The sequence below is a fragment of the Ictalurus punctatus genome, chromosome 2, assembly GCF_001660625.3.
Source record: "Ictalurus punctatus breed USDA103 chromosome 2, Coco_2.0, whole genome shotgun sequence".
Taxonomy (NCBI): domain Eukaryota; kingdom Metazoa; phylum Chordata; class Actinopteri; order Siluriformes; family Ictaluridae; genus Ictalurus; species Ictalurus punctatus.
Window position 1 is genome coordinate 27,800,187 of NC_030417.2, and position 7,771 is coordinate 27,807,957.

The following is a 7,771-nucleotide window of genomic DNA, read 5'->3' on the forward strand; positions in this document are numbered from 1 at the left end:
ACTGATCAGAAACAATACCTAAACAAATCGCAGTCACAGACCATGACGAAAGCCAGACCCTGGCGCTTCAATCACTTCCACCATCTGCTAGTTATTAGCCCTGGCTTCCTGTTTGAGACTGTGTCATCGGCACACACCCCTATTGCAGGTTTGAGTGAACACACTCAGAGGGGTCGTCTGACTATTGCCCGATGAGGGGGAGGAGGGGAGAATCCAGACAGACTCCAGTCTGCACAGAGCTGACATCTGCCTGGCCTCTGAAACAGAGTCTTCTGAGATCAGCTCTCAGGCAAAGTTCAACAAGATTGCAACAGTCCTCAGTGAACGTCCACGATGCACTCTTATCTATATTACAAACTGATAATATCACCTTGGTGTTACCCATAATATGAGAACTGGTCACATTTTCTTTACTACGTTTTTAGTACTACTAGCATTCTGTTTAGCTCCATGTGGGTGAAAAGTCTCCATCTATTAGGCTCCCTCTATTACCAGTAGTCATGACTCCTTCTAGATACAACAGCCTCAAGCAAAATGGGTCACATGATCTGACCTGAAGGAGAGGTAGGAGGCTTTTCCTCTGCTCTTGTGAGACTTGTTATTGCCAAGTGATTAGCTCATCCCTGGGTGTTGGTCCTCTTTCAATACTTATAGTAAATTCTCTCTCTCTCTCTCTCTCTCTCTCTCTCTCTCTCTCTCTCTCTCTCTCTCTCTCTCTCGCTCTCTCTCTCTCTCGCTCTCTCTCTCTCTCTCGCTCTCTCTCTCTCTCTCGCTCTCTCTCTCTGCATGCATAAGAGCATGCACACTTGGCCATTTCGGTCACACAGTGAGAGCATTCAAGGTTAGGACCAAGAAACTCCAGATATTTCTCTTTGTCCACATATAATGCTTTTTCACCAGACAACATGGCTCAGCTCTACAAATTACCCATAATCCACCACGTTGTAGCTTTTTTCACCCCTAAGCTGGGTTGTCCTAAATTGGGTTTTTGTGTTGAATATTTTTATTCTTTTTAAATTTTTTTTTTTTTTTTTTTTTTTTTTTTTTTTTTTTTTTACCCATGTACTGTACACAGTAAAAGAAAATGGTGAAGACCATTCATTGATCAGTCATCACATATGTCCTGATTAAGGGTTCTGGCTGGAATTGCTTCTCTGTTGGCACAAAAATTGCCAAAGCAGGCTATAGTAGTGCCTGATTAAGTTTCATGAACATTACAAAAGTTCTTTTTCTGGCAGATTTAACAGGCCAGCCATTTTAAACAGCAATTTAATGTATCAGATTTAAAAAAAAAAAAAAATTTTCTTATCCTATGTAGATGGATCATATTCCACATTATATGGAATTAAATTATATGGAGTAAAATCCATGAAAAATCTACAAAGTAAAATAGGAAGCCATTTAATCCAATCCAGTGGCTTCCTATTCACTTCGTTTGCACCCTACATAGGATATAACATAAGGGAAGTGATACCCTCATGAATAGTGCAGAAAGGGATTTGCGATTCAGCCATAGAAATCTATGACTGAATGAGTCTGTGTTTTTTTTTTTGTTTGTTTGTTTTTGTTTTTTTGCACTCAAACCTCTCTGGATGTTCACTAAAGTACTTGCACACTTTACTGGGTTTGGGAGTGTAGGGAGAATTAAGTTAAGTGAAGGTTTGCTCTCAAAACATTAAAGTTTTGGTATATTGAAATGAATGTTGACTTGCATATATAAGCCGGGGGATTTTTTGGTTATAAAGTTATTTTCTAAATTAGAGGGTAGAATACATTTTCATGAAACCATTTCAGCCATAGTTAGGCAAAGAAGAACAATCACTGGTCAAAATATCAACTTTGGTGAGATGAGTCAAATGATCTGATTCACTGAAAAGAGCAGGTTTTCTGACTATACAGTCTACTCAATGTCCAACTATTTCTAGACATGATTACTGGAATTCTTTTGCTGGGCTTCATATGTAATATCGCCTCTAAATCTCTATAATCAATCTATAATGTGACCCCCCTACTGAGGTCATTCCATCGACTTCCTGTTGCAGAAAGAATCAAATTAAACACTTTTGTTATTGCATTCCAGTTTTTAAAGGGTTCTGCACTGCATTATATACCCACCCTGGTTTAAAACTGCACACCTATTCGCCAACTCAGGGTTTCATCTTCAGGGCAAGATGCCTCTTTTGCCTCTATTGCCATGCCTCTATTGCTTTCGCAAAGCACTAAAGACTTTCCTCTTTAGACGCTGTCTAGGATAATACTTAAATTTTCTGTGCATTTATTTTGCAATTAAGATATTTTTTCAATTAAGATTTTTTTATTTCTTTTGTTTTTTTCTTTATTATTATTATTATTATTATTATTATTATTATTATTATTATTATTATTCATGAACTTAGATTTGAATGCTATTTTTTTTTGTCAGTGATTGTATTTTATATTGTTTATGTAGTAAGGTTGAAATAGTCTTTTTGTAAACACCTAGAACACTTGACAATTTGTGTGTCAGCCTTTGAATCATTATACAGTCCCTCCGGGGTTTTGCAATTGCAGAAATGAATACAAAATCAAAACTTACAAAAATCTCTGCAAATTGCATCGCAAACTTTGAAAAATTTTGCAGCAAAATCAAGCATTTTTGGCTGCAACAATCACAATAAAACTCAGCGAAATCCTGTATGGACTGATTATCGATGAGCTAGGCACTTTGTATCCATGTGCCTTCAACTGTTTAATAGTCAAACTGTTCTGCCAAATAATTCATGTAAATATAAATTGAAATGTATTTTGTAGGTATTGCAGGTATTGTAGCACAAATCCACAAGCAATGCAATTTGCAATACACTATGTGGCTAAAAGTATGTAGACAGCTGACCATCACACCCATATGTGGGTCTTCCTGAAACTGGAAATGTCCTTGTATGCTGTAGCATTTCAATTTCCCTTTACTGGAACTAAGAGGCCCAGACCTGTTCCAGCATGACAATACCACTGTGCACAAAGTGAGGTTTATAAAGACATGGTTTGCCAAGGTTGGAGTGGAAAAACTTTTTGGGGGTGAACTGGAATGCTGACTGCACCCCAGACCTCCTCACCCAACATCAATGCCCGACTTTACTAATGCTCTTGTGGCTGAATGGGCAAATACCCACACCCATGTTCCAAAATCTAGTGGAAAACCTTCCCAGAAGAGTGGAGGTTATTATAACAGCAAAGGGGACTAAATCTATACCGGGATGTTCAACAAGCACATATGGGTATGATGTCATGAAACAACAACTTTCAGTCTTTTTCATGAAGTCCTTTTTTCCATATTTATAATGCATGATGATAACATTAAGATTAGTATTGTCAGGAACTTTTTGAGCTTAAGATGCTTCTTGATCCTGAAATGGCTCAAGATTCAATTTCTCAAGACTTCTCACCTCTATGTTACGCCGAAAAGAAACTCGTCATTTTGTTTTACTTCCTTACAACCGTAACACCAGGGAAGTTTCCTTCTGGAACTGGTGGAGTTTTCCTGTGTGCTCTTTTCCTAGGCGAGTACCACTAACAAAGTATACTAAACCTTGACTTAGATAGCAGACACCTGGCCTATTGTATGTGTTGGCATGCAGAAAATAATTAATATCATCACTAAATATGATCATACATTCTAACTTGTGAATTATTTTTTCAGTTTCCTGATCTCCTGTATTTGATTAATAGGTTTAGTTTTTCTCATCCTCGACAGAGTACACAATTAATAAAATGTTATCATTAGTAGACTCTAATCCTTAAAAGAAACAATATCAGCACTTGAGTCGTTCTGATTCTCACATAAGGTCAGTACCGGCATTTACGTGGATCTCACCATCGATAAGGATCAGCACCACAATTAAGTGACTATTATCATCAAGATGAAAATGGTAATCAAGTAATATTGATACTTCAAGTGACTGTCATTATCCACAGAAAAGGGCAGAGCCCTTGAGAGAGAGTCGCGTCAATGGAAGTTCAAAACACTTGATCGTCACGTGATTCACATAGACTTCAGGTAGTTCCAGGAAGTTCTTGGTGAAGTTTTAATGTTAGGTTTATTAAAAATAAGGAACAGAGAAAGACTTGCAAAACTCAGGGAGCTGAGACTCATGGTGAGAGTGCTGTCTCATTGCAGAGAGTCTTCAGGCCGTTGTGTCATGTTCTTAGTTGACTTTTAACTATGTAGAAAGTGTTCCCTAATGCATTTAACCACTATTGTATATGTACAGTATGTGGGTACACAAAAAGGGGCTGTGTGTTGGAAGTAAACTCAAGTCACTCTGCACACACATTTTGAGGCAGACCAGTTTGTCAGGACCGAAAAATTCCAAGACTTGGCTGAGAACAGATGCTACTCCCACTATCTTTGTGCATCGTCCTATGTTAAAAAAGTAGACGGCCCCTGCACCACGATGCACCGCTGGACCTATAAACATAGAGCACGTTGCTGCTGATCACAGCTATAGTGTTACAGGTGACACAGGTATAATATGCATGAACATAATGGGCGGCTGTGGCCCAGGTGCTAGAGCGGGTTGTAGGGCTGGTGGTTCGATTCCCAGCCCACATGACTCCACATGCCGAAGTCAGGCAAGTTGCTCTCGATGGCAAGCTAGGACCTTGCATGGCAGCTCTGCTACCACTGGTGTGTGACTGTGTGTGTGTGTGTGTGTGAATGGGTGAATGAGAATCAATGTAAAGCACTTTGTAGAACCGCTAAGGTTAAAAAAAGCGCTATATAAGTGCAGACCATTTATCATTTACCCTTTAACTTGTATATTTTTATACATTTTATATATATACTTATATATATTCAACTATATCAGTTACAAAGATTGAGGAAACAAGGGATGAGAACAGAGATATATCAATAGAATGCATCGTAAAAATAGCTCTCTTCCAACAATAAAGAACTTTATTCTTTAATAAGGAATGTAATAAGGACGTGTAATAAGGAATAAAATAGATATCCTCATTTTACCACTTCCACCCACCATAATCACACGCCCCAATGTTATATTGAACTAATATTTAACCCTCCCCCACCCTGCAAAAACAAATCACGTTTAGAAGCCTTTTCCTCCAGTTTCACAACCATGTATAAAACTGCATTAAGAGAACAAGTTTTACAATTTATTTAACAGGCTGTTCGTGGTTTGTTATGTTGCTAACATCCAGTAGCCTATCTGTTATTTGATATCATCCTCTAAACCTACTAATTTAGTGAGGAATGATTCACTAGCATGCTTTAATGTACAAGTTAATTTGATTCAGATGTAGTGACTGTGCAAGTATTTGGTGCTAACTTCCAGGAACTATTGAGAGGCTCCACGATCCACCATTGCTGTAAAAAATAAATAAATAAAAGGGTCCATTGGAGTTCTCTAGAGTTCGTTCTCTCTCTCTCTCTAAGGGTAACAGGTTAAAAGGTAACAATGCTGCATCTGATTTCAAATTCTTGTCACAGCACAGCTTCACTTGAGTAGACAGTCAGGCAGATGGGCAATGTTGGTCCAGTAGTCCAGAAATTCAACAAATGATACATAAACTACATATACACGCATGAACATACAGAGTTTTTTAGGTGCAGCTGTGTTTTTTTTTTTTTTTGTATTAGCCTAAGATGAATTTCCCCTGGCATGTGCAACAACACTGTCACTCTGTAAAGCCATGTGTTATGGCAAGTGGTTTGGCCAGTCCCTTTTGAAAAGAAATCTCAGGAGAACTTAGGCGATGCCGCATGCATGCGCCTGACTCATTTGCAGCCTTGGAGACTTGGAAGAAAGTCTGAAACACATTGTGACTGTTTTCCTGATCCACAGGAACTGAAATAAGAGACGAATCAGAATGAAGAGAAAAATGAGTGACGAGAGGAAGGAGTTTTCCATCGACAGTGCTTTGACCCACACCTCTTCCACAGATGCACATTTAAAACACAGATGCATACCTCTTTCAGGCTCCCATTTTTGGTTAGCAGCCAGATCTCATGAAATGGAGGGTGTTATGCATTCCAGATGAGATTCTGACATTGCAGCCAGCTCTAAACACTCGGAAATTTGAATATCTTACTTCCTTAGCCTGTGTGAAAACCCTTCACAAACTATACAGTTTTTTTTCTTCCTTTTCTGTATGATGGGATGGGGGATGGATCCTTAATTGAAACCAGAGGCTGTTTTTGTTTGATTTTTTCTCCCCTATTATAAAGTTACCCTTTCACAACAATTATGTGAGCTCTCATTATAGTAAAGCCGACTGGTATAGTAGTCTTTATTACAAGGCTGCTGAATGCAGAGCTCCTGCCTGCTGCCTTTACTGTACATCAATCTGTAGAGATTTATATCCACGCGAGCCAGTATAATGCCAGCTATGTCCTCTGTGTCCACATGGAAAAAAAAAGGGAGCAGGGAAAACACTTAAGTGTGCAGGGATGTGAGTCCCCAGGACTGTCTTAAATGTCCTGCTTCTAACAGCTGTCTTCGATAAGGCTAGCAGCAAAGAGTGCAGTAGTGGGGCGTAACTCTGTGCTCAGGGCCTCTTGTCTGTCCCAGAGGCAAGCTGTATTGTGTGTTCAACCTCCACCCCCTTCTCTACACATATTATCTACACATGTCTACATATGTTTGCGTGAGAGAGGGAGAACGAGCGAGGTGACAAATGAAACATGGTAATAAAACTATATTGCATTGTTTCTTTAATATAACGTTGAGTTTGCACAGCCTTAGACACAATAAAGAAGACAAATCAAAATGATGTCATTTCAAATACTTTGGTTTTCCTCCATTTTGAATCTGATAAATATTGTTTAATAACTTGTAGAGGGGCACAATGGTTTAGTGGTTAGTATGTTTGACTCGCACCAGAAGGGTTTTGGGTTTGAATCCTGCCTCTGCCCTGTGTGGGTGGAGTTTGCATGTTCTCCCCATGCTGAGGGGGTTTCCTCCGAGTACTCTGGTTTCCTCCCCAAGTCCAGAGACCTCTGTTGTAGGCTGATTGGCATTTCCAAATTGTCCGTAGTGTATGATAGTGCCCGTAGTGTGTGATTCATTGGGATAGGTTCCTGAATCTCTCCCTGTGACACTGTGTAGGTTAAGTGGTACATAAAATGGATGGATGGGTTACTTGTACACACGGCCTTTACTATTATAACTACCGCTGATCCTCTCAGTTGTAATATTCAGCCTCCCGTTTCTTTCTGACACTGCAAGATTACTTACACTGTCGCCTATCTTTCCCCATTTTTCTGCCATTTCTATAACTGTGACATATAAAATGCTGGCTTCAAATCTGGTCCGGAGACTGAAAAACTGAAAAACTATTTCTTCCTTCTTACAAGACACACCCAAGCATTTCATTTTCCATTTTGTAATTCCTTTTATTTGCAGCTACATTGTAAAACAGAAGCACATTTTTTTTTGTTTTTTCATTCAAAAACCATGGGAGATGCTAACTTACACGCTCGCTTTACATGTTGTTGCCTTTAAATCATATTTGCATTACTCCAGGACAAGAACACAACTGCAGAAAAGGGGAATGGGGATTGAGCTCAAAATTGTGTCAAAAGCCTAATCCTATTAATCATCCTCCCTCTGTACAACTATTTGGAATCATGCAGGCTATCACTTTTGATATTATGTCGCGTATAAGCACAGTGTTCTCACGTTAACACATGACTGTTCATCTGATGTCTGTAGAGGCAGTCCAGTTTTGAATCAAATAAGAGTTAATGAAAAGTCTAGAAATTACATTGTGTTCC